The 21,713-nt window shown below is 48.5% G+C and overlaps 2 protein-coding genes across 5 annotated transcripts in view; one reads left to right on the plus strand and one right to left on the minus strand.

Annotated features, from left to right (window-relative positions):
• CMTR2 (cap methyltransferase 2) overlaps positions 1-21,713 on the plus strand; it is a 194,303-nt gene that overhangs the window by 170,449 nt on the left and 2,141 nt on the right. For both annotated transcript variants that reach the window (XR_003939924.1, XR_003939925.1), the window contains exon 2: positions 16,801-16,902. The gene's annotated coding sequence lies outside the window, so the exon portion shown is untranslated. The remainder of the gene's footprint in view (positions 1-16,800; positions 16,903-21,713) is intronic.
• LIMK1 (LIM domain kinase 1) overlaps positions 1-21,713 on the minus strand; it is a 252,371-nt gene that overhangs the window by 136,636 nt on the left and 94,022 nt on the right. The gene's annotated exons all lie outside the window — the stretch shown is intronic.

Raw genomic sequence — 21,713 nt, forward strand, 5'->3', positions numbered from 1 at the left:
ACATCAGGTTTGCAAATTATTAGCTTTGCCTTCGACAGTTACGCCAATGTTATCTATATGTGGGAATGTGGCATTTCCATATATGGCAATGCAGCTTTCCACCAGGTGCACTACATAACACCTTCCAATCTTGAAGAAGTGGTTTAATTTACTTATTTCAGGTTACTACCGAGGAAGGTGAGCTTTCAAAGAGTTTATGATGACATATAACCTGCCTAATCTGACATGTTTTCTTATGGGCAATTAAGCCATTATGTTCACACTATGCTTTCCTTGTCCTCTCATGAGAAATTGGTTGAGACTTATTGGTTGGACACTCAAACACAGGGCATGGTCCACCCAGTGTTCTGTGTGTAAACCTTGCAGACCACTATAAGCAAGTGCTAACTCTAATAAGAACATAAGAACTGCCATACTGGGACAGACCGAAGGTCCATCAAGCCCAGTATCCTGTTTCAAACAGTGGCCAATCCAGGTTACAAGTACCTGGCAAGATCCCAAAACAGTACAATATATTTTATGCTGCTTATCCTAGAAATAAGCAGTGGATTTTCCCCAAGTACATTTTAATAATGGCTTAAGGACTTTCTTTTAGGAAGCTATCCAAACCTTTTTTAAACCCCAGTAACCTAACTGCTTTTACCACATTGTCCTGCCAATCCTTATGCTGGTTCTTTTTGTTTTCAGTCGGATCCTTCTTCCATTTTCTAAAGTATTTTCTTTTAGCGCTAATTGCTTCCTTCACCTCACTTTTTAACCATTCCAGCTGTCACTTGGCCTTCATTACTCCTTTTTAAATACATGGAATATAACTGGCCTGGGCTTCCAGAATGGCATTTTTGAACTGCACTCACAGTCAAAGTCAAGGAGTAGGGGTGGGCCAAGATATCTCGTTAGCCAGAGGTTGACTGAAGAACCTTTATTAAGCATCAAATATGTACGTGACCCTGACACATGACCGTGTTTCGACGGATCTGCCTCAGGGGTCAAATACTTCTGATGAGTATCACAGTGAATGGGTGCATAAATAAAGAAGAAATGGTAATAATATCGTTGTAATGCAGTGTAGACACAATGGTGGCACACTTTTCACCCATTCACTGTGATACTTATCAGAAGTATTTGACCCCTGAGGCAGACAGTAGATCTGTTGAAACACGGTCCCATGTCAGGTCGCATACATATTTGGTCACATACATATTTGGCTGACAAGATTTCTTGGTCCACCCCTACTCCTTGGCTTTGACTGTTGGTATATACGTGGGGGTTTCTTTACCCTTACCTGTTGGCTGCTGCTCTGACGTACTTTGAACAGCATTCACGCCCAATGTAAATTTTTGACCGCAGCTTCTCCTCTAAGTTTTCACCATTCTTCTCATTTTATCGTTTCCTTTTTGAAAGTTAAATGCTAACGTATTGGATTTCCTATGTGTACTTACTTCAGAGACAATATCAAATCTGATCATATTATGATGACTTATCAAGTGAACCCAGCAGCATTACCTCCTGCACCAGATCATGCACTCTCTGGTCTCATGTTATATTTTCCTCCACTTTATTGATTTTTTTTTGTGCTTTGTGAGTGGTGGCTTTTTGGACCCTTTGTTCGTAGTTGTTTAGCTCTCTAGATCTAACCATAGATCAACCCATTCGAAGCAGAGAAGGGCAACGAAAATGATAAAGGGGATGGGACGACTTCCCTGTGAGGAAAGGGTAAAGTGGCTAGGGCTCTTCAGCTTGGAGAAAAGGCAGCTGAGGGGAGATATGATAGAGGTCAGAACCCTTATTTTATCATCCTCACTTTAATATTCCCTTATCTCGTTTGTCCTGTTTGTCTGTCCTAATTAGATTGTAAGCTCTGTCGAGCAGGGACTGTCTCTTCATGTTCAAGTGTACAGTGCTGCGTACGTCTAGTAGTGCTTTAGAAATGATAAGTAGTAGAGGTCTATAGAATAATGAGTAGTAGAGGTCTATAGAATAATGAGTGGAGTGGAACAGGTAGACGTCAGCAACGTTCACTCCGAGTCACCTACTCCATAATGACCCAACATCATGCAACCAGGGTTACAATACACAATCCACCCTCTGACAATAAGAGAGATGATATTTCATTCCTCTCTGATCCTTAGGTATAGAACTGCCTTGTCACTAGAGACGGCTGCCTCTGCCTTTACATTCTCTTTCCCACCGAGGCTTAGTTGTCGCTGTTTTATGGACTGCAGAATCTCCATCACTGCCTCCCTGTTTACGGCATGATAGTTTTTCCCTTGAATACCAAAACTCAAACCAAATGGGAAAGTCCAATGATATCAGATTTGCTCCTCTTTCACTTTGCCAACAATGTCCCACATCTCTGTGCCTCCACAAGGTTGTGGGAGAAATATCTGCAAAATTTGCTTTGCTATATGAGTCCCACTGAATATTACCCAGTTTTCTTGCAGCTGCAGCAATTTTCTCTTTAGCTATGAAGTAGTGGAAACAAAAGTATTATATCCTGCGGGGCGTTTGAGCTCGGCTTCCCAAGAGATCCGTCAGCCCGCTTGATCTTAAGCTCATCCGATGGTATAGTCACTGCTGTTTGCTCCAGAATGTATTGCACAAGTTTTAGCAGGCAGTTCAGGAATCCCACAAGATCGCAAGTTGCACCTTCTGTTTCTATTTTCGATGTCGTCTAACTTATCTGTAAGCTCCAAGTTTTGTTAAGCTAAGTCTCGATACTTTTTATCTAGGTCAGATATTTGACCTGAGCATGCTTCCATGTGGTTTTCAGTTTCCTCCAGTCAACTACCCAGCTCTTGTATATCCACTCTGAGATCAGACCCCATCGATGCAATCTCTGCTCAAGTAGTGGCAATATCAGCTTAATTCTTTAAACCAGTCGCAAAGCTCCTCCAGAGCCAACTGAAGAGCTCCTGCTTGGATCCTTTGTAGGCTGGCCCCTGCTGAGCTCTGAGCCTGAATGACCGTCATGTTCCTTGGATCCCCCATGATATGCAAATTCCTGGAGTTCTGTAGTTTTTTTTTTCTTGCTGGTCATCATGCAAAGTCGATGCTCAGAAATTAGCACCAAGATAAACATCGGTTGAAGGTTGATGATGTGGATTTATCCCGGGTGAGTGTGAAGCATCAGAGTTAAGCTTCCATTTGGCCTGATGACTTCACTTCCTCCCCATGTACGTTTTTATCAATTATCAGTAACCCCAACTTATGACTTCCAGTTGCGCATTTCCCCCCACCAACAGTGTGACATGTTCTTTGGATTACTTGAACCCAGGAGCCGATTGATCTTTACCACTAACCAGATATTTACTGGGAAGTGATTTCCAGTTCAGATCCATTTTGTCTGCATTATAAACACAATCAGGATCTCGTCAATAAATTGCACAAGAAAGTCATTAGCCACTGGCAAATTTTCAGAAAGTGTTTCTCCATGAATTTCAATCTGCCTAATTTTGTGGCGGTGTTTAAAACTTTGAAGCCATTCAGTGTTGGCTTTGAATGTGGAATCCACATAAAGCCGACTGAAAAACATCTCCCTTTCAACTAATATCGGCCCAGAAATTGGATGGCTCAATGATGTTTTTTGCAAAAACCATAGATACAGAGCTTTATCTACCTGTTCATTATTTTTCTGGAACAAATCCCTTCCTTTTTTGCCAGAATCGAAACATAGTTGAGAACAGCATCACTTTGTCTTCTTATATCAGATATTGTTGATGTTCCTACACCATAGTCTTCTGCCAATTTTTTTCTCCAAAACTCCCTTTTCAACTTCTCCACAATGTCCATTTTGTCTTTTAAATGACAGAACAATCCTTTTTCGCTTTGATGGCATTTTAATTTTCTTGTTGTTAGAAATAAACACAGCACTGTTGTTATGGTTGGGGAAGGGAAGCCCTTGGACCGTGACGAGATTTGCTCTACCTGTGCGGCGTAAGCGCTATACAGGCCCTCAATCGACAGCTGCTGACGGGGCTGCATGGCAGAGTACGGGAGCTGCAGAAGGCAGGACCCAACTCAGACAGGCAGAAGTGTAGGACTAGCAGACTGGCTGGTACACGACAGGGTTTATGGTTGGCTTTTGAGAGCTCTTGGGGATGGCTCTTAAAAGAGCCCTTGGGGGCTGGCCCGATAAAGTCGAGGTCAGGGAGTAGCTGGAAAAGCAAGGCTGGAGGACTGGAACAAGCAGGGCTGGCGGACTGGATAAGGCAGGGCTGGAAGCAGGAAATGGCCAGGCAATGAATACCGGAGAGGCACAACTCTGGAAGTCTGTTGCTGAAGCACTGGAGGAGTATAGAGCACTACCTTATATATCCCTAGCCTGGAAGTGAGGTCATCTGTCAGCACCCCATCTAAGGCTATAAAAGGGAAGTGAAGCGACTAGGAAGTAAACACTGACAAGACTCTTAGGCACGGCATGCTGCAGGAGTCTAGTGGCTTCCTGAACCAGGTGAGGGGCATGACAACTGTGCTGTAGAAACCTTTCCAAATGGGAGTTGGGAGGAAAAGGAAAGAGCAGGGCCATCCTCTGCCATGTTGCTGCTCTCACTGACTTCATTTCCTGAGGGAAGCCTGCAACAGCCAGCACAGACCGCGAGGTTGAATTGCTGCAGCTGCCAGGAGCCTCGGAGGTAAACCGGGGAGGATTCAGAGAAGAGGTAAGTGTCAGACCACTGGCGGAGGAGAGGGAGACAGGGGAGTGAGGCACTGCTGCTAGATGGGCCTATGCCATCCAGGCCCACCCATTGCTACGCCACTGCAATAGAGCGAATGCTACATACCTGTAGAAGGTATTCTCCGAGGACAGCAGGCTGATTGTTCTCACTGATGGGTTGACGTCCTCGGCAGCCCCCTCCATCGGAAAGTTTACTAGCAAAGGCCTTTGCTAGTCCTCGCGCGCCCATGTGCACCGCGCATGCGCGGCCGTCTTCCCGCCCGAAACCGGCTCGAGCCGGCCAGTCCAGTATGTAGCAAGACAATACACTCCAAGGGAAGACACAACTCCAAAGGGGAGGCGGGCGGGTTTGTGAGAACAATCAGCCTGCTGTCCTCGGAGAATACCTTCTACAGGTATGTAGCATTCGCTTTCTCCGAGGACAAGCAGGCTGCTTGTTCTCACTGATGGGGTATCCCTAGCCCCCAGGCTCACTCAAAACAACAACCATGGTCAATTGGGCCTCGCAACGGCGAGGACATAACTGAGATTGACCTAAAAAATTTACCAACTAACTGAGAGTGCAGCCTGGAACAGAACAAACAGGGCCCTCGGGGGGTGGAGTTGGATCCTAAAGCCCAAACAGGTTCTGAAGAACTGACTGCCCGAACCGACTGTCGCGTCGGGTATCTTGCTGCAGGCAGTAATGAGATGTGAATGTGTGGACAGATGACCACGTCGCAGCTTTGCAAATTTCTTCAATAGAGGCTGACTTCAAGTGGGCTACCGACGCAGCCATGGCTCTAACATTATGAGCCGTGACATGACCCTCAAGAGCCAGCCCCGCCTGGGCGTAAGTGAAGGAAATGCAATCTGCTAGCCAATTGGATATGGTGCGTTTCCCTACAGCCACTCCCCTCCTATTGGGATCAAAAGAAACAAACAATTGGGCAGACTGTCTGTGGGGCTGTGTCCGCTCCAGATAGAAGGCCAATGCTCTCTTGCAGTCCAATGTGTGCAGCTGACGTTCAGCAGGGCAGGAATGAGGACGGGGAAAGAATGTTGGCAAGACAATTGACTGGTTCAGATGGAACTCCGACACGACCTTTGGCAAGAACTTAGGGTGAGTGCGGAGGACTACTCTGTTATGATGAAATTTGGTATAAGGGGCCTGGGCTACCAGGGCCTGAAGCTCACTGACTCTACGAGCTGAAGTAACTGCCACCAAGAAAATGACCTTCCAAGTCAAGTACTTCAGATGACAGGAATTCAGTGGCTCGAAAGGAGGTTTCATCAGCTGGGTGAGAACGACATTGAGATCCCATGACACTGTAGGAGGCTTGACAGGGGGCTTTGACAAAAGCAAACCTCTCATGAAGCGAACAACTAAAGGCTGTCCTGAGATCGGCTTACCTTCCACACGGTAATGGTATGCACTGATTGCGCTAAGGTGAACTCTTACAGAGTTGGTCTTGAGACCAGACTCAGACAAGTGCAGAAGGTATTCAAGCAGGGTCTGTGTAGGACAAGAGCGAGGATCTAGGGCCTTGCTGTCACACCAGACGGCAAACCTCCTCCAATGGAAGAAGTAACTTCTCTTAGTGGAATCTTTCCTGGAAGCAAGCAAGATGCGGGAGACACCCTCTGACAGACCCAAAGAGGCAAAGTCTACGCCCTCAACATCCAGGCCGTAAGAGCCAGCGACTGGAGGCTGGGATGCAAAAGCGCCCCTTCGTCCTGCGTGATGAGGGTCGGAAAACAGTCCAATCTCCACGGTTCTTCGGAGGACAACTCCAGAAGAAGAGGGAACCAGATCTGACGCGGCCAAAAAGGAGCAATCAGAATCATGGTGCCTTGGTCTTGCTTGAGTTTCAACAAAGTCTTCCCGACCAGAGGTATGGGAGGATAAGCATACAGCAGACCCTCCCCCCAGTCCAGGAGGAAGGCATCCGATGCCAGTCTGCCGTGGGCCTGAAGCCTGGAACAGAACTGAGGGACTTTGTGGTTCACTAGAGATGCGAAGAGATCTACCAAGGGGGTGCCCCACACCTGGAAGATCTGTCGTACCACACGGGAATTGAGCGACCACTCGTGAGGTTGCATAATCCTGCTCAACCTGTCGGCCAGACTGTTGTTTACGCCTGCCAGATATGTGGCTTGGAGCACCATGCCGTGACGGCGAGCCCAGAGCCACATGCTGACGGCTTCCTGACACAGGGGGCGAGATCCGGTGCCCCCCTGCTTGTTGACATAGTACATGGCAACCTGGTTGTCTGTCTGAATTTGGATAATTTGGTGGGACAGCCGATCTCTGAAAGCCTTCAGAGCGTTCCAGATCGCTCGTAACTCCAGAAGATTGATCTGCAGATCGCGTTCCTGGAGGGACCAGCTTCCTTGGGTGTGAAGCCCATCGACATGAGCTCCCCATCCCAGGAGGGACGCATCCGTGGTCAGCACCTTTTGTGGCTGAGGAATTTGGAAGGGACGTCCCAGAGTCAAATTGGAGCAAATCGTCCACCAATATAGGGACTTGAGAAAACTCGTGGACAGGTGGATCACGTCCTCTAGACCCCCAGCGGCCTGATACCACTGGGAGGCTAGGGTCCATTGAGCAGATCTCATGTGAAGGCGGGCCATGGGAGTCACATGAACTGTGGAGGCCATGTGGCCCAGCAATCTCAACATCTGCCGAGCTGTGATCTGCTGGGACGCTCGCACCTGCGAGATGAGGGACAACAAGCTGTTGGCTCTCGTCTCTGGGAGATAGGCGCGAGCCGTCCGAGAATCCAGCAGAGCTCCTATGAATTCGAGTCTCTGCATTGGGAGAAGATGGGACTTTGGATAATTTATCACAAACCCCAGTAGCTCCAGTAGGCGAATAGTCATCTGCATGGACTGCAGGGCTCCTGCCTCGGATGTGTTCTTCACCAGCCAATCGTCGAGATATGGGAACACATGCACCCCCAGCCTGCGAAGTGCCGCTGCTACCACAGCTAGGCACTTTGTGAACACCCTGGGCGCAGAGGCGAGCCCAAAGGGTAGCACACAGTACTGGAAGTGGCGTGTGCCCAGCTGAAACCGCAGATACTGTCTGTGAGCTGGCAGTATCGGGATGTGAGTGTAGGCATCCTTCAAGTCCTGAGAGCATAGCCAATCGTTTTGCTGAATCATGGGGAGGAGGGTGCCCAGGGAAAGCATCCTGAACTTTTCTTTTACGAGATATTTGTTCAGGGCCCTTAGGTCTAGGATGGGACGCATCCCCCCTGTTTTCTTTTCCACAAGGAAGTACCTGGAATAGAATCCCAGCCCTTCCTGCCCGGATGGCACGGGCTCGACCGCATTGGCGCTGAGAAGGGCGGAGAGTTCCTCTGCAAGTACCTGCTTGTGCTGGAAGCTGTAAGACTGAGCTCCCGGTGGACAATTTGGAGGTTTTGAGGCCAAATTGAGGGTGTATCCTTGCCGGACTATTTGGAGAACCCACTGATCGGAGGTTATGAGAGGCCACCTTTGGTGAAAAGCTATCAACCTCCCCCCGACCGGCAGGTCGCCCGGCACTGACACTTGGATGTCGGCTATGCTCTGCTGGAGCCAGTCAAAAGCTCGCCCCTTGCTTTTGCTGGGGAGCCGCGGGGCCTTGCTGAGGCGCACGCTGCTGACGAGAGCGAGCGCGCTGGGGCTTAGCCTGGGCCGCAGGTTGTCCGGAAGGAGGATTGTACCTACGCTTACCAGAAGCATAAGGACCAGTCTTCCTTCCCCCGAAAAATCTTCTACCTGTAGAGGTAGATGCTGAAGGCTGCCGGCGGGAGAACTTGTCGAATGCGGTGTCCCGCTGGTGGAGAGACTCTACCACCTGCTCGACTTTTTCTCCAAAAATGTTGTCCGCACGGCAAGGCGAGTCCGCAATCCGCTGCTGGAGTCTATTCTCCAGGTCGGCGGCACGCAGCCATGAGAGCCTGCGCATCACCACACCTTGAGCAGCGGCCCTGGACGCAACATCAAAAGTGTCATAAACTCCTCTGGCCAGGAATTTTCTGCACGCCTTCAGCTGCCTGACCACCTCCTGAAAAGGCTTGGCTTGCTCAGGGGGAAGAGCATCAACCAAGCCCGCCAACTGCCGCACATTGTTCCGCATGTGTATGCTCATGTAGAGCTGGTAAGACTGGATCTTGGCCACGAGCATAGAAGAATGGTAGGCCTTCCTCCCAAAGGAGTCTAAGGTTCTAGGGTCTTTGCCCGGGGGCGCCGAAGCATGCTCCCTAGAACTCTTAGCCTTCTTTAGGGCCAAATCCACAACTCCAGAGTCATGAGGCAACTGAGTGCGCATCAGCTCTGGGTCCCCATGGATCCGGTACTGGGACTCGATCTTCTTGGGAATGTGGGGATTACTTAATGGCTTGGTCCAGTTCGCAAGCAATGTCTTTTTCAGGATATGGTGCAAGGGAACAGTGGACGCTTCCTTAGGTGGAGAAGGATAGTCCAGGAGCTCAAACATTTCAGCCCTGGGCTCGTCCTCCACAACCACCGGGAAGGGGATGGCCGTAGACATCTCCCGGACAAAGGAAGCGAAAGACAGACTCTCAGGAGGAGAAAGCTGCCTTTCAGGAGAGGGAGTGGGATCAGAAGGAAGACCCTCAGACTCCTCGTCAGAGAAATATCTGGGGTCTTCTACGTCCTCCCACGAGGCCTCACCCTCGGTGTCAGACACAAGTTCACGGACCTGTGTCTGCAACCTCGCCCGGCTCGACTCCGTGGAGCCACGTCCACGATGGGGGCGTCGAGAGGTAGACTCCCTCGCCCGCATCGGCGAAGCTCCCTCCGCCGACGTAGTCGGGGAGCCTTCCTGGGAGGTGGCCGCGGTCGGCACCACACGCGGTACCGACGTCGGGGACCTCAACCTGGGCGATGGACCAGCCGGCGCCACGCTCGACGGTACCGGAGGCGCAAGCACCGCCGGTACCGGAGGGGTAGGGCGCAACAGCTCTCCCAGAATCTCCGGGAGAACGGCCCGGAGGCTCTCGTTCAGAGTGGCTGCAGAAAAAGGCTGAGAGGTCGATGCAGGCGTCGACGTCAGAACCTGTTCCGGGCGAGGAGGCTGTTCCGGGCTGTCCAGAGTGGAGCGCATCGACACCTCCTGAACAGAGGGTGAGCGGTCCTCTCGGTGCCGAAGCCTGCTGGGTGCCGAATCCCTCGGCGACCCAGAGCTCTCGGTGCCGACACGGGGAGGAGACCGGTGTCGATGCTTCTTCGACTTCTTCCGAAGCATGTCACCGGAGCTCCCCGGCACCGACGAGGAGGACGTAGAATCCATCCGTCGCTTCCTCGGGGCCGAGACCGAAGAGAGTCGATCCCGGGGGGGCTGTACCGCAGGAGCCCTCAGGGTAGGAGGAGACCCACCCGAAGGCTCACCGCCACCAGCAGGGGAATGGACAGCCCTCACCTGCACTCCTGACGATGCACCTCCGTCCGACGACATCAGCAGACGAAGTCTCGGTACCACTGACGTCGATGCAGTCGCCCGATGCCTCGGCGCCGATGCAGAGGTCCGATGCCTCGATGCAGTCGATGGAGCGGCAGCCAAGGAAGATGGTCCGGACGCTGACGACGTCGATGCACTCGATGCCTCCGGTGCCGATGTCGACGAAGAGCCCGAGAACAAAACGTTCCACTGGGCTAATCTCGCTACCTGAGTCCGCCTTTGTAACAGGGAACACAGACTGCAGTTCTGAGGGCGGTGCTGGGCCCCTAGACACTGAAGACACGCAGAGTGCCTATCAGTGAGCGAGATTACCCGGGCGCACTGGGTGCACTTCTTGAAGCCGCTGGAAGGCTTCGATGTCATGGGCGGAAAAATCACGCCGGCGAAATCAAAAGCCGAAATGGCGAAAATTGAAGCACCAAAATTTAAAGGGAGAAAAATCTCGACCGAGGCCAAACTAGGCCTACCCCGACAACGAAAGAAAACTTACGGGGCAAAAGTTGAGAAAAATACGGGAAGGGCAGAAAACCCGAAAGGGTCTTCCGGAACACTTCCGGAGCGCTTCCCAAACTTTTTGAAAGAAAAACAAGGAAAAAACACGTCGAAAAGGACGCGCGAGGTCGACTCTCTGGGGCACGAACGGCGTAACACGACCGTACCGAGCGCGGACGAAAGAAGACTGGCCGGCTCGAGCCGGTTTCAGGCGGGAAGACGGCCGCGCATGCGCGGTGCGCATGGGCGCGCGAGGACTAGCAAAGGCCTTTGCTAGTAAACTTTCCGATGGAGGGGGCTGCCGAGGACGTCAACCCATCAGTGAGAACAAGCAGCCTGCTTGTCCTCGGAGAATACTGTATAGTATTTCATTAGCACACAGTTATCATCAAATCTACTACATAATGTTCATACTTTACTGTATTTTCCTTTAATAGGTTTTTAAAAACCTGTTTCTAGTTTTCAGAATACAGTACAATGTACAGTTTTTGTTTCGAATTTAAACACAATCAACTCCAGCATCAGTCCGGATCACTGAAATTCAGATAATCAGCGTTCCACTGTATGACATGTTTATATATTAATACCTTTCAAGTATTTAAGCATACCTTTTTCAGAGACAGAACTAGAAAACATGAAGTGAGATTTCAGGATGGTAGACTTAGGAGTAACATCAGATCAAGCCTTTTGAAAATTGCCCCCACACTAGAGAATTTCTGTGCCATAAGCTTCAGCAGTCACAGTACAAGAGCGGCAAAATAAGGAGTAGTAGGGCATCTCAAAAAGGCGCAAACAACATTTATTAAAAGTCTTTCAAGATAAAAGGCGGTTTCAGATCTACATATTCAGACTTCAACAGTGGTTATTACAATTGCCCAACCTGTTTTGGCGTTGAAGTGCCTGCATCAGGCCAAACATCACACTTACTGCGAGTCAGATAATCATATACCATTTCATATAAGACTAAAAAGCCCTTAATAGTACTGAAAAACAGCATTTCCAGCATTTCCATGAACAAGGGCCCCCAAACCCCATGGTATCAACTAAAAAAAAAACCTCCACATCCACACGCAAGTATTGTACTCCAGTTCAGGCACACACATAAACACAAGGGCAGTCTTTACCTGTCTCCCGGGACAGCATCGCTTCTCAAAGCCCATCTGCCCTTCCTGGATCCCACACATGAGCTCACTGACCATTGTGCCTCCGGTGCACCTGCTACACAGAGCTCAGACAGAAGGCTAATGCTCAGCCCCCACGGCTGGCAACTCAGACAGTCCCAGCTCCAGTGACATCAGCAAATGTGACAGGAGACCAGCCCCCGCCAGACACACTCACTGCCTTTCTGTTTTCTATCTCACAGCGGGCATGAAGAAATCAAGTCAGGGGAAGGAGGGTCCATGCAGTGACTGGGACCTTCCAAAGTTGCTTCTGATAACACGTTGAGAGCTGGGAATCTCCCACAGAGGGGAAGTGTGAACAAACCCAAAGCAAGGCACAAGGTCAAACAGCAACTTGTCACCATGTGTCTCTCTTTCACATTCTCTCTCACCATGCCCTGAATATATTTAAAAAGCTGAAAAATTCTACGTGTTCCAGTGGCCATCTTATGCGTTTCAATGACACATTATTATTCATGTGATTTCATTATTATTTGATTTTATGTGTGGTTGTGGCTCAAAATTCTCATTTTTTAAAATTTATTTTTAAAGGTTTTTTTTTAACATTTCATTACTAAGGAATCATCGCTGAGGCTCTGCCATTGACTTCTAGTGTGCTCCTACGCCGACGATGTCATTGTCATGTCACTGGAATGTATAAGATGGCCACTGGGATGCATAGAACGTTTCAGCATTTTTAACGTTTTTAAGGCATTTGGAGTGGTGATTTTGAAGGATTTTTAGAGATTCTAGGTGGGCACACAACACTACCTATTTCCATCATTATTTCAAGTTTTTAAAGACTTTTTTTGAAACGATCTGTTTTAAATACAATTGGCAGTATTTTACATATATAACGTGGAAAAGTTAAACCAAGCACTCGCCTTTTATTTTAAGAACATATTTAAAATTCTTTACAAATTTTTGCTGTTTTCATTTGTTTTTATACAAAGAACAAGTAATCGTTAAACTTTAGATATCACATATAAGGTTTAAGAAGATTAAGCTTGGTTGCTTATCAGTGAGATTCCTGAGGAGCAGTGCTTTGGCTGTAAGTAATTTATTTTGGATCCCTTCTTTTTTATGGGCTTTGTGAGTTCTAATTTCATTTGGAATCTATAACTGAGCTGTGGCTTCAAAGTATTTCAGATTTGCCGGTGTTCATGCTATCTTAAGAACAGTGGCTCCCAAACTTTTTATACTGGTACAACCCCTAAAATATTTTTTCAGACACCGAAGAACCCCCCCCCCCCACCCCAAACACAAAGTCCCATTCAGCTTCTGTTTCACAGGCATCGCTATGGGGAAGCAAGGGGTGGAAAATGCCACACTAAAAATATGGTTTGCCAGTGCCACCCCTTTGCCACCACTGTACCCGCTAAGCTGAGTGGGAGTCCTCCAACTGCATTGCAGCCAGTAGGGGGCGGTACTTCAATATTGTATTTTGAATTGCTAGTAACAGGCAGGTTCCCTGGAGTCCTGCAGAGTTTGCCTGTCCCTCACTACTGAAAATGTGATAGTGAAACAGCACCACCTACTGGCAGGGCTACAGGTGGAGGACTTAGAGGAAACAGCAGCGGTTCCCAAACTGTGCGCCCTGGCACCCTGATGCGCCGCAGCGGCAAATCTTGAACTTCCTCCCACCGCCACCCGAACCGCTGCTGTTCCCTCATTATGCCTCTTTTTCTCTTCCTTGTGGCCTGTGAGTCGTGCATCTCTCCTTCTCCCTTCCACTGGCTCTCCTCTGTAGCCCCAGGCCCCTGTACCTCTCTGGTGGCTTCCTAAAGGAAAAGTCCATAGACCGTTATTAAATGGACTTGGGGAAAATCCACTATTTCTGGGATAAGCAGTATAGAATGTTTTGTACATTTTGGGGATCTTGCCGGGTATTTGTGACCTGGATTGACCACTGTTGGAAACAGGATACTGGGCTCGGTGGACCTTTGGCCTTTCTCAGTATAGCAATACTTATGTACTTACGGTAGCGGCGATTGAGACAGTTTTCCACCAACGTCAGAGCTGCCCTCTTCTCTGGAGCATCCTGCCTACTTTGATGCAACTTCCTGTTATCCAAGTAGGCAGGACACGCCTGAGAAGAGGCCCCGATGCTGATGGAAAACTTTCTTAATCATCGCTGCTGCTGGAGAGGTACAGGGGACGGGCTATGGAGGAGAGCTGGCGAGAGGGAGAGATGCAGGGCTCAGTGGGAGTGGGGAAGAGAGACTTGATTGGAGGAGGACGATTGAAGGGGAGAGAAGTCAGACTGTTCAGGGGGTGGGCAGGCCTGGAAGAGAGATGAAAAGATGTGGCACTCAAGTGGGGTAGGGTGGGCAGGGCAGGATAGTACGGGAAGAAGGGAAAAAAGGAAGCTGAATATGGGGAAAGAAAAGATGCTGGGCAGGGAGGAACACTGGAGACGGGGGGGGGGGGGGGGGGGCAGAGGAGGCCCCCCAGGGCTGCAACAGGTGAAGGTAAGCAGTAGAAAAAATGTGTGGAGGGGAGAGCAATAGAGAACTGTTGGGGGGGGGGGGTACAGATCTATGTGGCCCAGGGAAGTGGGGGTGCCACGAAAAATTGCTCGGACACTAAGGGTGCCGTGAACCGAAAAAGTTTGGGAACCTCTGGGGAAACAGTGTTTGCCACCCCAAACTCATTGGTTTACTTCTGCCGGCACCTGCCCCCAATGTCCCAGGGCTTTTCTCCTAGATTTGCACCTTCCTGCCACCTCTCTTTAACTATGTATAGAACAGCACATGCAGCTTGCTCCGTGGTGCCTTTCTTAGCAGGCCCGACTCTGTTAAACAAGAACTGTAAATAAAGGAAGAAGTCGGGCCTGCCACGAGAAACACCATCCGCGGAGCAAGCTGCTTGCGCTGTTCTGTGCAAGTTTAACAGAGGTGACAAGCAGGGCTGTGTCCACCGGTGAGTCACATGGGGGTAGTCTGGTTGGGGGGGGGGGGGTATTGCCCTCCTGAACACTGTAGGATGCAGTTCCTCCCTCCTGTTCCCCTTCCCCCTCCCCCCCTGGTCCGCCCCTTTCCCTCAAACCTGCCTTCCTCTTGTGGCTCCTTTCTACTATCCGGACTGTCAGCACGGGGGGGGGGGGGGGGGGGGGGGGGGGGAGTAAGAGAAAGGAAAGCCCAGCTGGATCCTCGGGTTCAGCCTGTACTGGTCCTGCCCCCTCTGACATACCTTGGGGGAGGGATCAACAGGGCCTGACTGAGAGCTTCAGCATGAGGCTCTATGCTGGCTGCCTTTTCCTTTATTTTATTTGTTTTTCTTTTTTCTCCAGTGCTGACAGTCCAAGAAAGAGGGAAGGGGGTGGACCATGGAAGGCAGCAAGAAGGGGTGATGCTGGAAGGCAGGGGAGAGAATAGGGAAGGAGGAGGCTGACTGGCAGATTATGTGGTTAGAGAGGGCACATGCTGGGGCCAGGGGTTGAGGAGGGAGAAGGGGGCTGAGGGCTGGGGATTGAGTTGGGAGGAGGGGATTCTAGGAGAAGGGGAAGATGCTGGCAGATGGCAGTGAAAGAAGGGGTTGATGCTGGAGGAATGAGAAAGGAGGATAGACATTGTGGCAGGGATGGAACAAGGGCATATACAGCAGTAGGCAGAAATGGAAGGAGAACGTGGTGAAGGCGGTTAGCTTGGCAGAGTTTAAAAGGGGGTTGGACGGTTTCCTAAAGAACAAGTCCATAGACCGCTACTAAATGGACTTGGGAAAAATCCACAATTTCGGGAATAACTTGTATAAAATGTTTGTACGTTTGGGTAGCTTGCCAGGTGCCCTTCACCTGGATTGGCTGCTGTCGGGGACAGGATGCTGGGCTCGATGGACCTTTGGTCTTTTCCCAGTATGGCATTACTTATGTACTTATGTAGATGCTGGGGCAAATAGAAAAGAGAGTAAATAAATATTGGAGGAGGAGGAGGAGGCGGCGGCGGCATGTGGGCAAATGCTGGGGAAAAGAATGAATGCTAGAGATGGGAAAGAGGCACGGCAATGGATGTTGGGGAAAAAGGGATAAAGAGGCAGAGGGCTATGAGGAGGATGAGATACAAAGGAAAAGAGAGAACGGAAATGGAGACGTAAAAGGGGGAATGGGAGCCTGTATAGGGGGGTAAGACATAAGAAAGGGGCTGGAAGTGGAGAGGAGATGAGTGACAGAGAAAGAATGGGGTTGGTGAGGGATGTAGATGCGGCTGAGTACAGAGAGTGGAAATGAACTAGAAGATGGCTGAAAGACAGGAACGAGAGACAAGGTGCAAATAGAAGGACTAGAAATGTAAGTATAAAGAGGGAAAGGAGAAATAAATTTAGCTAAAAGAAGATAAAAAGGTAAATAAGAGAAATGGCAGGAAAAAGAAGGATCTTTAAATAGGGTGGAAATGAGGTAAAGAGAGTAAAAGTGGGATGATGAGACTGGATGGGGATAAGAGACAGAAGAACTGGCTTGAGACTAGGGAAAGGAGTTGGGGCTGATGAGAAGATGAAAAGCAGATGAGAGCTGAGGAGATAAGTACGAGAATAGAAATGAAGGACTAGGATAGGGAGTAGGTTAAATGTAGAGGGCTATAGGACAGAGAAATGGGGGCAATGGGAGCTCTGGAGAAGGGGCAACAGAGATGGAAAGCTAGGTGAAAAGGTGGAGACAAAGAAAAGAGGAGTAAAATAGATATGAGTGAGTCAGAAGAAAGAGAAGAGAAAAATACAGAAAAAAAAGATGAACAGAAAACATTAACGTCAGGGAGGGAGAAGAAATGAAAAGGAGATGCTGAAAAAGAACCTAGAAGACTGACAAGAAAAATGGAGAACAGAGAAATAAGATGAAAAACATTACTTTCCATTTTAGAAACTGGGATTCGTGTACATCTATTTTTCTGTATGTTTGCAAAGGACAGGATAAAATGCATTTCAGTTTTTCTTTTTCCAGTACTGCACTTCTCTTTGGGGAGTTTCTAGTTCAGTGTTTGTCTGCATTTTTTGTTTCTAATTTGGGATCTCTTATTTTGTATTAGATGAGGGTCTGCACGTGTGCCTGAGGTGAAGGATTCAGCTCGTGTTTAGTTTCCTGTGTAGGGATGTCTAGCAGTTTTATTTGTCAAGTTTCTCAGTGGGAGGTGAGTTGATGTCTAAGGCCTGGTGCAATATTTGCAGTGTTGCCTTTTCACAGGTAGGGTTGTTGCCGTTTGAATTGTGAAAGTTAGTACTATTTTGGGTTCTGGGTGTCTTTTTTTGCAGGGTTTTATTTTAACTTTACAACATTTTTTCAGTGTGTTCCCAAGATGATACTACAGTTTTAATATGTTTGTATGCTGAACTATGTCCTAGCTGCAGATTCGGTCCCATCCTTTTTAGCAGTGCTTCTCACTCAGACCTCACGGGACATCCAGCTAGTCAAGTTTTCAGGACATCATCAATGAATATGCAAGAGATTGATTTGCATAACAAGGAGGCAGTACATACAAATCTATCACGCATATTCATTGTGAATATCCTGAAAACCGAACTGGGTTGATAACCACTGCTCTGTAGTCTACAGCAGGAGTGTCCAACCTTAGCCATCACTAGGTCGAGTTTACAGGATATCTCCTAAGAATATTCATGACATCTATTTGCATACAATGGAGGCAGTGCAAGCAAATAAATCTCAGCCATATTCCTTGGGGAAATCCTGAAAACATGACTGGACTGCAGCCCTCGAAGACTGAGGCTGGACAACCCTGGTCTACAGACGTCACTCCCAAATGGAAGAATTGAATGGTGCTATCAAATAATACTTTTTATCTGTGTGGTTGAAACTGAATAAAGGGGTTTCTAAGGCTTTTGGGACTTATAGTATTGTTTACAACTAACTTGAAGGGGGAGGGGAGGGGTGTGATGTACAAAAATGTCACTTTGACTTGCATCCCCCAATACATAGATTGCCTCCCCTGTGCCCCTCCAAATTGTCCAGTGACACCACTGTTCTTTTCCCCTTCCCTTCCACCCCCCCCCCCCCCCCGAGTACCATGTCTCTTCCAACCTGCTCTCCCCCTTAGTCCATCATCTTGGGGCTCTCTCTCCCCCCCCCCCACCCCTGGTTCAATATCTCTCCCTCTTCCCTCCCTCCTACCACCCCACCTTTGATTCAGCACCTCCCCTTCTCTATCATCCCCCCCCCCCCCCGCCATACCCTCTCCCCCCAACTACCTCATGCTTCTTTGTGAGGGCCTACTTTTGCTTTAGTTCAGATGCTATGCAGCCTGAGCAGCGAGAAAGTCAGTGGCTCACTGGCACTCCTGCACATCTTCAATTCAGGCTTCTGAACTGAGCATGTGCAGGAGAGCCAGTGTCGGTGGCTGAAGCATGCCACCAACTTCCTCACTTGGGGAACCCCTGAAAAGAGCTAAAGAACCCCGTTTGGAAATTGCTGCTCTAGAGGGAAGTGTGCCTTGTTTGTACTCCTTTACGAATGTGCCACATTTGCCGTTGTACTGTAAACACTGGATACAAGGGCAAACGCTTGCCACATTCAAAGAAGTAGGACACTCCATGCATTAGGCATACCATCTGACATTACAGAATAGACACTCCCCTGGATTCTACAAATGGTGCCCAAATTTGCATGCGATCCCGAGATCTGCGTGCAAATAAATTAGTTAACAAGCCTTTAACAATCACTAATTGGCTGTTAACAATCAGTTATTAAAGTTAATTAGCTAATTTGGATTAGCACACGGATCTCTGGCTGCACAAAATTCTTTAAGGATCCGCACCCAAATCTTCTCGTGCACAACCCAAAAGGGTTACTTGGGCCTCTCAGTTGACCTTCGGTCTGTTCCAGTATGGCAATGCTTATGTTCTTATGTTCTAGCCCGTTCTCTGCACCTGAATACACCTCCTTTGCATGAATGTGCTATGCCACTTACTCTCACCGCTGTAGAATTGCATATACATCTCATGCATATTTCATTGGAGAAATCCTGAAAACCCAACTGGGTTGTGGCCCTCAAGGACAGATGTTGCCCATCCCTGATTTACATGCTCAAGTGGTGAGAAAATGCGGGCACAAAACAGAAATACCCTTCTTGAGGGAAATTTTAGAAAGGGAGCTTGAACGTAGGCATCTCCTTTCCTTTATGGAATACTATAACCGGTATGTACGCAGGCGTGTGTTTAGACATGAGCACTTGCTCCATCCATTGAGCAGGAGTAAATACTGTACATAACTTATCGTATTCGATGTTATGGGCATGATATTTAAAGTGATTGGCTCCTGGCCATTTACATCCCCTGTCTGGGGCTAACCGGGCATCTTCAGCAGCAGTTAACTGGGTAGTGTCACTGAAAATGCCCAGTTATCGCCCAAGCCGAAACCAGATATTTTGGAGATGTTCTGGTGGCGAAGTCGGCACTTTCCTGGTTAAATGCCAGTCTTCAGCACTTAACTAGCCAAGATAACCACATAAATAGGACTTTATGCGGTTCTTCATAGCTGGCTAAGTACTGAACATTGCACTTAATCAGCTATGTTTTTCACCATCTCTGTGTACCCGTAAATTCAATGCCAGAGCCTGGCACTGAATTTCTGGGTATAACGCCAGTGGCAATTGGCAAAATGCTGATTTTGACTGGCTGAATATGAGGCCTGTTATACATAAATGTGTGCTCCGCCTAGACCCCACCCATGTGAACGCCCACCTGCATATTGAAGATACTTGTGCACTTACAGAATAGTGCGTACCTGGATTCCTGTTTATTTATTTATTTATGCACATCCAAGAAAGCAACAAGGCAAACATTTTGCAAGATCCACTATGGTAATCAACAAAAACAGCCTGTGTAGAAGATGCAGTTTTAATTCACTACTGTAGCTCCCAGGTTTATACAAATAGGCCCAACATGGCCATGTTTCACCAAAATGGTTGCCTCAGGGATGAATGAACAGCAGCTGGTGTAAAATCCAAACTTCACCAAACTGGTAAAAACCGTCCCACTCAACTTGTCTGACTCACTACATGAGAGCCCAGGTCAGAGATAGGAAAATTAGGTTCTTACCTTGGTAATTTTCTTTCCTTTAGTCATAGCAGATGAAGCCATTACATATGGGTTGTGTCCATCAACCAGCAGGGGGAGATAGAGAGCACTCAACTTTTCACAGTGCCTCATGGCCAGCCAACTCCACTGCCTCTTCGGTATTTGAAGCTTCCAAAGCAGTATGGCAAACCGCAATGGGAATAACATGAACTTTCCTCACAGCGAACGATGGCCCATTAACAAGGGCATGAACTCAAAAGGAGGGAATGAACACAGAGAGGGGCATAATTGAACGAAAACGTCTATCTCCATGGGCGTTTATCTCCGAGAACGGGTCCGTGAAGGGGCGGACCAAACCGTATTTTTGAAAAAAATAGACGTCCATGTTTTATTCGACAATTTGTGAGCTGGGCGTTTTTGTTTTTCAGTGATAATGGAAAATGAAAGCGCCCAGCTCAAAAACGAATAAATGCAAGGCATTTGTTCGTGGGAGGGGCCAGGAGTTGTAGTGCACTGGTCCCCCTCACATGCCAGGACACCAACCGGGCACCCTAGGGGGCACTTTTACAGAAACAAAAAAAAAGGTAAAAGAGCTCCCAGGTGCATAGCACCCTTCCCTTGTGTGTTGAGCCCCCCAAACCCCCTCAAAACCCACTGCCCACAAGTCTACACCATTACTATAGCCCTAAGGGGTGAAGGGGGGCACCTACATGTGGGTACAGTGGGTTTGGGGGGGTTGGTCGACTAAGCATTAAGCAGCACAATTGTAACAGGTAGGGGGGGGATGGGCCTGGGTCTACCTGCCTGAAGTCCACTGCACCCCCTAACAACTGCTCCAGGGACCTGCATACTGCTGCCAGGGAGGTGGGTATGACATTTGAGGGTGAAAATAAAAAGTTGTGAAACATCATTTTTTGTGGTGGGAGGGGGTTAGTGACCACTGGGGGAGTCAGGGGAGGTCATCCCAGATTCCCTCTGGTGGTAATCTGGTCATTTAGGGCACTTTTTGGGGCCTTATTCGTGAAAAAACAGGGTCCAGGAAAAGTGCCCTAAATTCTAGCTACAAACGCATACTTTTTTTCCATTATCGGCGAAAGGCACCCATCTCTGTTCGGGTGATAACCACGCCCCAGTCCCGCCTTCACCACGCCTCTGACACACCCCCGTCAACTTTGTACGCTTCCGCGATGGAGTGCAGTTGAAAACGTCCAAGTTCGGCTTTCGATTATACCGCGTTATTCGTTTTTGGGAGATAAACGCCTATCTCCCGATTTAGGTCACAATATAGGCGTTTTTGTCTTTCGATTATAAGCTGGAGAGTAACATAGTAACATAGTAGATGACGGCAGAAAAAGACCTGCATGGTCTATCCAGTCTGCCCAAGACAAACTCATATGTGTATACCTTACCTTGAATTTGTACCTGTCCTTTTCAGGGCACAGGCCATATAAGTCTGCCCAGCAGTATTTCCCGCCTCCCAACCACCAGTCCTCCTGGAGGAAATAAACTCGTCCTCCTTATTGTATAACTGGAGGGGATACACGCAACCTCCTGGAGGGAATAAACTCATCCTCCAAAACATAAACTGGAGGGAATGGACTCATCCTCCTATAAGTGAACATGAATCCTGAAGACTGTTTTCCAACTTTCTCCCAAGGAAGGAACTTCAGGAAACAAGAACAGAACCTGAAACAGATTCACAGCATACAGACAATCATACAGGGAGGGCTCATGGCTTCATCTGCTATGACTAAAGGAAAGAAAATTACCAAGGTAAGAACCTAATTTTCCCTTCCTTGTCATCAAGCAGATGAAGCCATTACGTATGGGATGTAACAAAGCAATCCCTATATAGGGTGGGAACAGGTCACACCACACGCTAGCACTTGTGCTCCAAAACGCGCATCCCTCC

This window comes from Microcaecilia unicolor, chromosome 13 (assembly GCF_901765095.1).
Source record: "Microcaecilia unicolor chromosome 13, aMicUni1.1, whole genome shotgun sequence".
NCBI lineage: Eukaryota > Metazoa > Chordata > Amphibia > Gymnophiona > Siphonopidae > Microcaecilia > Microcaecilia unicolor.